This window comes from Anas acuta, chromosome Z (assembly GCF_963932015.1).
Source record: "Anas acuta chromosome Z, bAnaAcu1.1, whole genome shotgun sequence".
NCBI classification, from domain to species: Eukaryota; Metazoa; Chordata; class Aves; order Anseriformes; family Anatidae; genus Anas; species Anas acuta.
Genome location: NC_089017.1, coordinates 74,042,133 through 74,053,570, shown reverse-complemented (window position 1 = coordinate 74,053,570; position 11,438 = coordinate 74,042,133). Strand labels below are relative to the sequence as shown.

The window sequence follows — 11,438 nt, the reverse complement described above, 5'->3', positions numbered from 1 at the left end:
CGCAGCGGACTTTGAAGGGGGACAGCAATGCTGTGTTCGTTTGCCAGCGCTGACAAAGGTCTGCTTGTCAGTGATACCTTTTACAGCTAAATTTACTCAGGAGTGACAGAGGCAGGTGCACCTTAGCCTGCCAGACACTTGTGCGCCTGCATCACGCAGCCTACAGGTCAACAACCAAAGGAGAAAAAGCCCAGGGCTGACGAGGAGAGGGTGAGTGAGGCAAACACAACCCAAACTGGGGGGTTTCTCTTCAAAGCCAGCTGGTCTGGCTTTATTCTACGGGATTTTTTTATTTTTTTTTTTTTTTTTTACCTGCTGGTTTGATCAACGAAGCCCTCAGCAGGTGCTGACGGGTACAACTTCCTGGAGAAGAAGGGCACTGGTGAGTTTTAATAGAGAAAAATGAATTTTAATAGATTAAAAATGATTTTAAGTCTTTAGAGAGGTTCTGCTTGCCGCAGCACTGGGTGACTCGGCTCCAGGCTTGTGGCTATGTTCACAAAGCTTTCTTCAAGAGAAAGCAGATAAGCTTTGTAGCATGATTCTCATTTTATTTGATATGGTGCTTGATTTTAGCTTCTGTTACCAAGAAAAGTTTCTTGAAAGTGACTGGATATTTATAGTCTGTTTTTTTTTTTTTCTTTTTTTTCAAATTGTTTCTATGAATCTCAATGCAAAAAGCATACAAGATTACATACAGGAACACCAAGAGACGCAGCACTGGTGTTGTACCCTTTCCTCCCCCCCTCCCCCCCCCAACTGCCTCCTTTAAAATACAGGAATTATAGTGGTAATTTCCAAATAAATAGGAAGGCTTTGTTTGGCTCCAGACGGTTCCCAGTATCTGAAGCTTCAGCTGACATTCCAGAGCCTTAGAAACTCCTTCTGGACATCAATATAAGATTATTTGGTAATAGGAGGAGTGAAATTTAGAATACTTAGAACATTCTGTAAAACTCAGTCACCAGAAGATTATCAGAAGAAACTGTTTCCTTTCATTAAAGTGGAAAGACAAATTACAAAATGGTCTGTATGAGAGTACTGCCTTGGCATAATGCTTTTTATTATGAATTTACACAATTATGCTTACTTTAAAACCACAAATTATGCCCTCGTGTGTATTCTTTAATTTCTGTAAGAGCTGGGAAACTAAAGGAAGGGAAGAAGGTTTATTCTCCTAGAACAATAAGATTTCAATTAATGTGAAAATGTAGGAAAATGTGACCACATGTTAAAATAAATATTTTGGAGGGGAGAAAAGCATTTTTATTATGATTTCTATTTCAAGAACTCATTCTTTTAACTTTGTTTCACAGTATTCATTACAAATTGTTGTGTTAAATTGAAAACATTTATTTAAGCAAGTAAACAGAGAGAAAACTTGACCATATGAATCTTTTTGAGGAAACAGATTCCACATCCACAATTCACATGCACATCATAGAAGACACTAACGGGAGAAAGAAAGGAATCGTATGTCAATATACAGTTATACTATTTCTGTAGTGGATATTCCCCATATGTCAAAATAATGATTTATCGGCAATGGACAGACTAAGATTAGGCCAGATAATAATATCTGAAGCCCTTTTAAGCATACCCTGATTTATTTATTTTTTTAAGCTAGACTACTTGGTGTGGGACCAGTAAAAATGACAAGAAACTCCAACCTCTAGAGATAGATCAGGCGTTTCTTCATTTTGGGAAACAGAAAAAGACCAGCAGAGATCATTTTTGTTTCTGGAACATGCTGTCTGAAAATCATCACAACTTTGTTTGGTACAAGAATATCCTACTGAATCTTAGGATAAGAGACCAATAGAATAAAACATTACTAGGCAAAGTATAAAGTAAACCTCTAAATATCCAAGATACTTTCTTGGATGAAGTATGAAAGGGACTGCCTTCAAACTAAGCAATGCCTGTAAAAAATTGCTGTTTCATGAATAACATTTGTAGTATAGAAACTAAATCCCCTAAACAGACATTAAAACCACGCACTGTTAAATCAGAAGATTGTAAATAGTAAGGGCAGTTTCTAGAGTTAACTAGGCATTGTACGTGCTGCACTAACCAAGGAAAATTCATAACCTTTGCATTAGAGCCTTTATTTCTGTGAACTGTAATCTCATCAGCATTTTACTGTGTTGATTTTAAAGGCTCAGAAACGGTAATTACTGTGAAAAACTCCTGGGTAATTTCAAGAAATTCCTAGAAAGTTAGTCTATTCTGCACTGTATTTGGGGAAAAAAAAATAAATTAAAAAAAAAAAAAAAAAAAAAAAAAAAAAAAAAAAAAAACGTAAAATGAAACTCCAAAACAGAGTATTTTACTTTTCTTTAAAAAGGTTGTTTAACATTGCAAAGGGTGGGGATTACGCACTGGCAATCTAAAGAATCAAATTTATATGTGTGCCCTTTACTAGTCTTTTTGCTTCTTATTTTTCTAATTGTCAGGGATAAGCATGTTCAATGAAGTTCTAAAATATTTCTATTACTAATAGGAAATACTGCGGGATTTTTTAAAAAATAGAAAAAAAATAATTATTTTACTAAAACTTCATGATTATTTCAACTAGAAGCAGAATCAACCCTAAAATATGTGGAAAATGTATTTATTTCCATTCCAGACCTTCCTTGTTAACTAAGAGATCAACATCCCATCCACTCCCTGGTTCTTCTCAGTTGTCTATTTTGTTAACTAGTGTAATTTATTCTTCAACTATCTTTTTATCTTTTTTATTTTGAAAAGATACAGTTGAACCCAGCTTTCAACCACGTTAGTTTTTTTCCAGTAAATCCAAAGTCTAGTGTCAGGAAGACGTCTATATTATAGCTATTCCACAGCGCATGAAAATCTTTAACCACAAAGCTTTGCAAAAAATATGATTTAGTGACTCTATGTTGCATTCTTCAAAAGTTATTTCAAGGCTTTTCATACAGTGCTGCGTGGTATTTTCAAAGCATATTGTGCCTTGTTATCCTATACTTACACTGGTGAAAACAGGAAACTTTCCACTGAAAGCAATGAAGTTGCACTTAGAAGTTAGATACAAAGATGAAATTGCATGGTAGAAATGATAAAAGTAGGCTGAGTTGCCTTAGAACTGCTTTATAAGTCCACACTTAAAACATGAGTATCTTCCATTTTATATTTCTTTTATGAATTTGTATATGTAAAGTGTGTGTGTACATATATATGTGTATATATACGTTTTACATTTATAATGATACCCTTTTTATACCCTTTGCAGAGTAAACAAAACTTAATTCTACAAATGTATACAGCTTTCTCAAGGCCTTTTATTGACTCACTTTTTGTTCAAAAATCCAGTGGTAATCATTTGCACAGCATCTCCCTAAAAGTCAGAGGAACAGAGGCACGTTAGGGAGCAATGGAGAAGGGCACTCTCTTCCTTGCCAGTTCAGGAGCAATGTGAGCAGTCGTTGCCTCTCCTGGCTGCCTCATGAACTCTGAGGCTGCTGCAGTGGCTGCCAGCTGGCCCACTCCGAACTCCTCTGTGGTCCCTGTGGGACACATGGAGACACCCCTGGCATCCCCATGCCACTCCCCACGGCTGCTCACAGCTCCTCCCCACTATTCCATTTCATCCCAGTTCACCCTGCACAAGGTAATGTGGGCTGGCCTTGAAACCTGCCCCTTGTTGAAAGGTACAGATGCACAGACACTTAAATGAGTTTTCTTCTCCAGTGCAAGTACAGACAATTTATTTCATGGTTAAATCAGATTTTGTTCCTTTGAAAGCAACTAGCATTATGTAGCAAGTTCTGGAAGTACCACTGAAGAAATTTTCAAGAACGACAGATGCACAATGCAACTCTACACACACAGGGTTCTAAATCAAGTTCAATAAATGCAGTTTACTAAGATAAACATATAGATTTAAGCTAGGGCATATCAGTTTGATGGTAACATGTAAAATAACTGCACAGAATGAGTGAAACAGAAATTACTGCTTTATTTGTTAATATAAATATATATGTACAGTAATGCTAGTACTACATACATACTTAAAAGCTGTGCTTGCAGTGTATGAAGTTCAACCTAATGTTAATGTACCCAATGTGCTGTACCTTGAAACATGACAGCATCTATCAAGGCAAAAAATTAAAAGGTGATTAGTATAATACCCAGCAGTTAACCAGTAATTCAGCAAAACAAACCTTTCTGTATTTGTTCTTAAAAAAAAAAAAAAAAAAAAAAAAGGAAAAATGATCTCCCCCAATAATTTTTTTTTTCTCTCTCTACTTTAACAATGATACAGAAGTATACAGAATCAATGGTTTGTATGATTTGTGCTATAGGTATCTGCAGCATTTTTCTTTTTCTTTTTTTTTTTTTTTCCTCTTTGCTGTCTTATGTGCTGGCATAAGAAAGCAAAGGAAAGTATATCCAATATAACTATACACAGATAGTTTTTTCCCCAGTATCAGTCCATCTCCTGTGTTTGAAATAATGTAGAAAAATGTTTGGTAATAACAAATTAATATCATGTGCAATAATTATAGAAGTTAATGAAGAGTCTATCAATGCTGAGAAAAATAGAAGAGGTTGTGAAATAATCTACTTCCATATTGGGAGATAGTCCCTACCCATGGACTGACATGGCTACCCACTTAATTATGTGTCCTTGCACTGTCTGACTTCATTAGCCACTCACTCCTCAACCACTATGCTTTTGATAGCATTTAGATCTCAGGCACACACAGCCTCACTGAAATGAGATTTTGATTTGTATTCTGGCCAAGAAACACGAGGGAACGGTTTCCCACTTTGAGTAAAGAAGCACTTGTCCCTCCATTCCTGAGAGAAGCTATTCTGTAATAGCTTCTGGGTTTGATCTACAAAAAGGATGCAGGAACTACTCATTGACTCTCAATTTAATCCAGAAATTCTTAATCTGTCTATCCTGCTTAATGATAGTCCTTCTGTATTTACACCCACATGCCCTTTTCCCCATCTTCACTACTTCTAAATACCTGGACCTCCAAAGAACCTCCACTCTCATTTACATATCAAAAAACCTCCTAATTCCCGACCAAACACACTCCTATTTTCCAGGCCTTACTCCTTATCTCAGTCACCACCAAGAGGACAACAATATCTGGAGGTACTGGAGAAAAGGGGCTCCTGTAGATACTAAACATAAGGACAACAGCTAGTGCTACCAGAATGGAAACATTTAACTTTTATTTATTAAGAGCTCAACAATGGAGGGGGGTAGTGACACAGTTTATGGGTCAGTTCAAAAGATTTCAATATATATATGACTGGAAATTAACTGACTGATTAAAAAATCGAAGGATGTTGGCTCTATATGGTCTGTACTTGGCTGACAAATACAGCAACCCCAAGTCCAGAAATTTCCCCGATTTAGCAGCTAGGTTTCCTCTCCTTTAACCATGTCAGTGTAGCTGTCCATAAAATTATTGTTGAAATCAGGTGTAACTGGGCTGATTAGCATAGGCTTGCAGAACATAACAGGACAGAACTGGGAATTTAAACCTGTCCATATCATCCAGGAGCTGTGCAGAGATGTTCAAACTAGATCATATGACAGCAACAATAACTTCAGATGAAATATATCTAAACCAAAGTACATATCCAAACATGACCTCTGAGGCTTAGTTTCCTTTTAACCTCAGTATTTAAAATGCTTCCATGGGAAGAGTTATAACCGATGACATCACAGCTGGAGGCTCATGGAAGTTTTAATATAGACTGACACAAGTGGCACAAGCGCATCTAAAGGCTGACCCAACTATTCTGCAATTACATTTTACAGCCATGGAGGTTACAAGTTCTTCCTCACATATCAACAAGAGCTGTCAACTTTCAAATGGCCTCTCTGAAACAGCTAATAAAATTTCATATTAATTATTGTCTTGATAATAGAAGTGTTATCAAGATATTACACCAGCACCTAGAAAATGCTTAGAAGATGCATTTATAGACAACTTTTGTGCCTGGAGCTGCTCAAATGCAAAACAAAAACAGGAACTTAGTAGTGAGGACTTCTACAAACAAAATAGAAAGTGGATTTTCTCAAAATATCCACAAACTAACACATTACCTCTTGATATCTGCATTATCTTTATTACCTCTTTCCATAAACTAATCTATTGCTTTTCTGTGCTATACTCAATTTGTGCTGCAAATATCATACGGCATACTCTGTTATAACAGACAGGATGATTGACCTTTTAAATTTGCATATCATTTACTCAAGCTTCAGTTACAGAAAGTGGTAAGCAATTTGCAATAGATGCAAATTCTCAGAGAAACGTCCAAAAATCTGGGTGCTTATTTGAAATATATCTCAGTCTACTCTAGAAAACTCCTGAGAATTTTGCTTCTCAAAAAAAATTATATATATATGTTATTTTTTTCAAAAAAGGCATTTCCTCTTCTAGCTAGGAATGCCATAACAGCAGCCTTTCTTGTGGTATGTTGGAATCTGCATCTGAAGCCAGGACGACAAACCATAGTGGCCTTCAGCAACAGGAGATGGAGTTGACCACTGTTTTCCTATACTTAGAACAGGTTTGATTTGAATTTTGTTTGAATTGTGGCTAGGGGGCCTATCCAAAACAAATCTCTACTTTGCTTGGCCCTCAGAATTATCATGAATTTCATTGTCTACACAGATGCAGATGCTGATCTAATTTGTAGCAGCTGCAGAATACTTAATTAAGCATTTTCTAGCCATCTATGGCTGTCTGCTTCTGTATCGCATCATCATGCAGTGCAAGATAGACAAATGCTTGAGTATCACACAATTAGTAAGGGGGTGCAATCATATTTTTTGTTTTGGGTTGAGGGATTTTTGGCAAAATATTTGAAAATATCACAATACCTTAGGCAATACCATTTCATTAAAGGATAGGGAATAAATAGCTGAAAAAAAAAAAAAAAAAAAAATCTTCCCCCTACCCTTTTTTCCAAAATGAAGGGTGATCAAAGGAAGATTCTATTTATTCCACTGGGGGCAATCACGTGGGCAAATAAATGTGTTAGTAGGAATGAAAAAATGGCAGTTACAAGCATTTCTTACAGTGCTTATTCTGAAGCTTATTTTTCACGGAACCTTTCTTCTTAGAGAGAGGCAAGGGGAACTGTCCTAGCAGAAACTTCTTTTAACTCAACTAATGGTGAAGAGGTTTAAACCATCTACTACCACATCTATTAAAACTGAAACAAATTAAACTTCCACTTCATCAAGCCTAGAGGTTGTATGTGATACCAAAAGATAGATGGGGAAGTTTAGCAATAGGTACTCTTGATGTCCTTTGCAGTAGGCAGTAATCTACCTGGTCCCTACAGCACATTAAGGCTTCCCACAGTTGCTCCAGGTCCATCTCTGTTTGGTTCAGGACAAAGACCACCAAAGCACAGCATGTCTCCTTGGTTTACCATTTGCCTTTAATGACAGCAAGGATACTGCATCTCATGGTGGGGGAGGCTTTTTGCTAATCTAGGTAAACTTCAGTCACAGTTGTATTAAAGCATATGAATTACATTTCCACCAAATGTCTTGTTAAAAAAAAATAAAAATTAAAAAAAAAAATCTAATGTTTCTGAGGCATATGAAGATGCAGAATAATCAGACTGATGAACAGCAGTTCATGCAAAGTGACAACATTTCCAAAATTGTTCTTCAGATACATTCCTGTACTTAAACACTATTAAGATGGGAAAGTGACTCCAAATTTCCACTCTAAGCTTATATTTAATCTATTTTTATATTTTTGCTTAGGAAAAAATCCCATTTAACTTGAAATTTCACCTAATTAACTTTATGTCTGAAGATATTTCTGAAAGAAAAAAAAAAAATAGAAAAGTTGAAACTTGTTACCGAGCTTTTCAGTTTGCCTGAGACAAAAGTTTTGCTCGTTACTTCTGGCTAACACTGAAGAACCCTTGATACATTTCTTCCATGCAAGTCTAGACTCACATTTTTGGAGTCCCTAAATCTCAACAGGGGAAAGGTTAGTAGGTTAAATTCTTCCTTCAGCTACACTTAAGTAAGCTCATTGACTACAACTGTTGTCCCCCTAAAATACATATGTGTATATATAAACTTTATACATTTGGTGGAATGCTGTCATAGGATGATGAGAACATTTGAATACCTTATAGAGAGGCAGTGCCCAGTATTGGAGTTCAATCGTTTCCAAAGATTAAGTCTGAGGCAGGAATAGGATCTGTGTGACTGCTGATGTGGGCCTGAGCTTCCATTTTAGGGTCTCATCTAAAACCCATCAGCATGCATTGGATTTCTACAGACTTTAGGGGAGTTTGGATCTGGTGCGTAAGCCCCACAGCATCCCAGTTCCACATAAAACACTAAATTTAACTTTTCCATAGAGTTGTTAACTCCTTTGGATGCAAACGCAGCCTCATTTTCAAAGCAGTGACAGGCCTTAAGCCTATTTCTAAAAAGTATGTGTGGCAAACTGAAAGACTGGCTATCACTAGCTCCAGATCTCTGCTGTCCAATATTAGCCTGTGTTGTCATTCACAATGTAATAAAGCTATTTTTACACTTTCGGGACAATTTTAGTAATATCTAATCTTTGAAAGAAAGCGTATTTGTCAACAAAGAAGTTTCTCTTTATCGTAGTTTTAAAACACTGTTAAAAATGAAACAAAGCAAACACTACAGTAAAAAAAAAATCACAGATAAAAATAATATTTGGACAACTGTTTGTGAGGTAGTTAGAGGACAATACCAAGTTGCAAGTTACAGCCTCAGAAACTGCCTTTTGTAACAATGAAACACTTCAGATTACTAGAACTGGATCAATTTAACAAAAACAAACAACCCCCCTTTTCATTGTTGACTTGGTGCATTTGGCAGCCTTTTCCCCTCTGCAATCAGTCTCTTCCCCGCTAAGGCCCTTGAAACTACCATCGAGGGGAAAATGCCATGAAAACAAATCCCGCTTTTTGTAAAAAGGGGGAAATAAACAAACAAACAAACAAACAAACAAACAAAAGCAACTTTCTGACAGCCTGGGAAGTCAGAGATAATGACGCCGATGAGGCTACCTCCAAGGTCCCCACGGAGGCCATGAGTTTTACTCCAGGGTAAAATAAGGGGTGCAAGGGCCAGGGAGCCTTCCAGGAGCAGAAACACACACTCGCACACTCACACACACTGCACGGCGCCCTCCGGCGGGGCTGCAGGGACCCAGCACCGCCTCCTCGCTCATTAGGAGGATAAATTAACTCCAAACGTTAGGAGGGTACCGGCCAAACGCGCGCAGGGAACGGGGATGGGGTGGGAGCGCAGCCGCCGCTGCCCCGATGCACGCCGTGGAGCCGAGTGTTTGCTGCGGGCTCAGGCGCCCCCCTCCCCACACGTAATCACACCCACGTTGTCCAAAAACGGGCGTTTCTGTTGTAAAGCCACCATTGGGGTGCCGGGTGTTGCATTCCCGCAGGGGAACGTCCTGGGTCAGCGGCACAGCAAGCAGCTGTGGGCAACAGGGAAGGAATTAACAGCCTGGGCTTTAACATTTCGGCGTGTTTTCAATTGGCCTTTATTAAACAATGGGACAACTGCTTCTTTTCAAAGTGTACATCGGCGCGTAAATTATTGTCTAAGTACCTGCTGGAGGATTAGTAGGGTCCGAGATCAATGCTTTTGTAATTTTATGGGTAGCGCAGCATCCCTGAGGTAGGATTTAGATGGAGTTTATGACAGCTGAAAACTTCAAGTTACTTACAAGTGATACTCCTTTTAGTCCTAAGTGCACATCGGTAAAGGCTCGTATTCTTTTTATAGAAATTGTTTCATAAATCTCTTTAAATATATTTAAGTACTATGGGTTTGCATTTTAATAATACACTACTTTTGTGCTTTTAAACATCCAAGGTGCCGAACACGAATTGTAAACTGTGAAGTAACTACTATGGAAAAGATTAAGTAAAGCATTGGAGGCGGATGATTTTGACAATAAAGAGGGTGTATGTGGTGAGTGTTTAATATTTATTGCATTTGGTATTACAAAGTACTATTTATTGTTTTCAGATTTAATGTTAAAAGCAAAGCCTGGAGAGCAAGCTCTGCTGTATTATGTACTTACAGGTACACCTGTGACAAAGGTTTTCTGTAATCATTGCCTGATGTATATAACACCATTTTAGTAATGGCATGCCATTTTATTTAAAGTTCATGTGTCATCTGTGCCTATCTTGCAAATATTTTTTGCAATTAAATGATTTTGCAAAGAATCATGTATATTTCAGCTCTGTACTGTGGTTTGCAAAGCATTTAAATTGTGCTCCTGGAATAAGTATCCTTGAAATTATCCGAGTTTATATCTTTTGATCGTCAGAAAAGAATATGGATTGAGGGAATATTCTGAATGAACGAAGAACAAATACAGTACTGTTGAATAATCTTATGGGGTAGATTAATCTATAGCCTCGATTTCTCTCAGGGTGGGTTGCTGTGGCAACCGCCCCAGCTCACTTTAAAATAATTTTGTAAAGCTCACTTCAAGCGCTGCACCCAGCGTGGGCCAAGTTTAAAAGCAGCCAGACATGGGAAGAAGTGTTATACTGCGTTGCTCTTACAAGATAGGGAGGTGGTGGAAGAGAGCGAGGCGTGGAGTGGAGTGGGGTTGAGCAGAACTTTGAACGGAAAATAGAAACCAAGCCACCCCAGGGTTAGGATGCAAAGGAGGTGGATCATTTCATAGTAACCTTACCTCTTCTCAGTTTAAACGCCATTAAAAGATGTTAGCTGGCAACCTCATTTCTCCTAAGGGAAAGGTATGTTCAGCAGCCACAAAAGAACAAAAATGGACTTTGATAATCATCTTCAAAGGAGTGTTTTCTAAGCCCACCTTGAGATAATCATACTTGTAAAGGAAAGAGATACTTGGGCACGTTTCACTCTTTGATAAAACTTTGGAGGTCTGATTTTATAGTTATTGCATTTTGACTGATGTGTCGCTGTTTAAGACGGTGAATGCCTCAGGTGGTGGACTGAGGGAAAAAAAAAAAATGTCAGCAGACCTACACACGACCTGTCAACAGCAGAAAGAGTGGATTTGAGTCTCCTGCCAGAAATTTGAAAAGGTTGCATTTGTGGAACATCAGTACAAGTACAGACACCAGAACAAAGGTTTTTCACTGTTTGAAATTACTCCAGATTTTAAAATTAAATACAGCAAAATAGAAAAAAAAAATCCTAAATACTTCAAAAGATATTGCACAAATTTATGCCTTATCTAACCCTGATATGAGTGAGAAAGCACAATCCCTTTCCTGATATCTGTTTGTCCACCTAGCATCTGAGCCCTGTTTTAAAAGTTGAGGTGTCCTTTACATGCATTTGATGAATTGTACTCATGACAAAAACTTGGCATGGCTTAAAGATACTCCCAATATGTGAAGGTCACAAC

General features: G+C 37.7%; 1 protein-coding gene across 15 annotated transcripts in view; it reads left to right on the top strand.

Moving 5' to 3' along the window:
• The first annotated feature begins 216 nt into the window (after positions 1-216).
• MEF2C (myocyte enhancer factor 2C) overlaps positions 217-11,438 on the top strand; it is a 140,176-nt gene continuing 128,954 nt past the window's right edge. For 10 of the 15 annotated variants that reach the window (XM_068667482.1, XM_068667491.1, XM_068667497.1 and 7 more), the window contains exons 1-2: positions 217-382; positions 9,902-10,000. The gene's annotated coding sequence lies outside the window, so the exon portion shown is untranslated. Of the gene's footprint in view, positions 383-6,434; positions 6,565-9,901; positions 10,001-11,438 lie in introns of all 15 variants that reach the window. The other 5 variants (XM_068667484.1, XM_068667480.1, XM_068667485.1 and 2 more) reach the window with 2 other exon arrangements.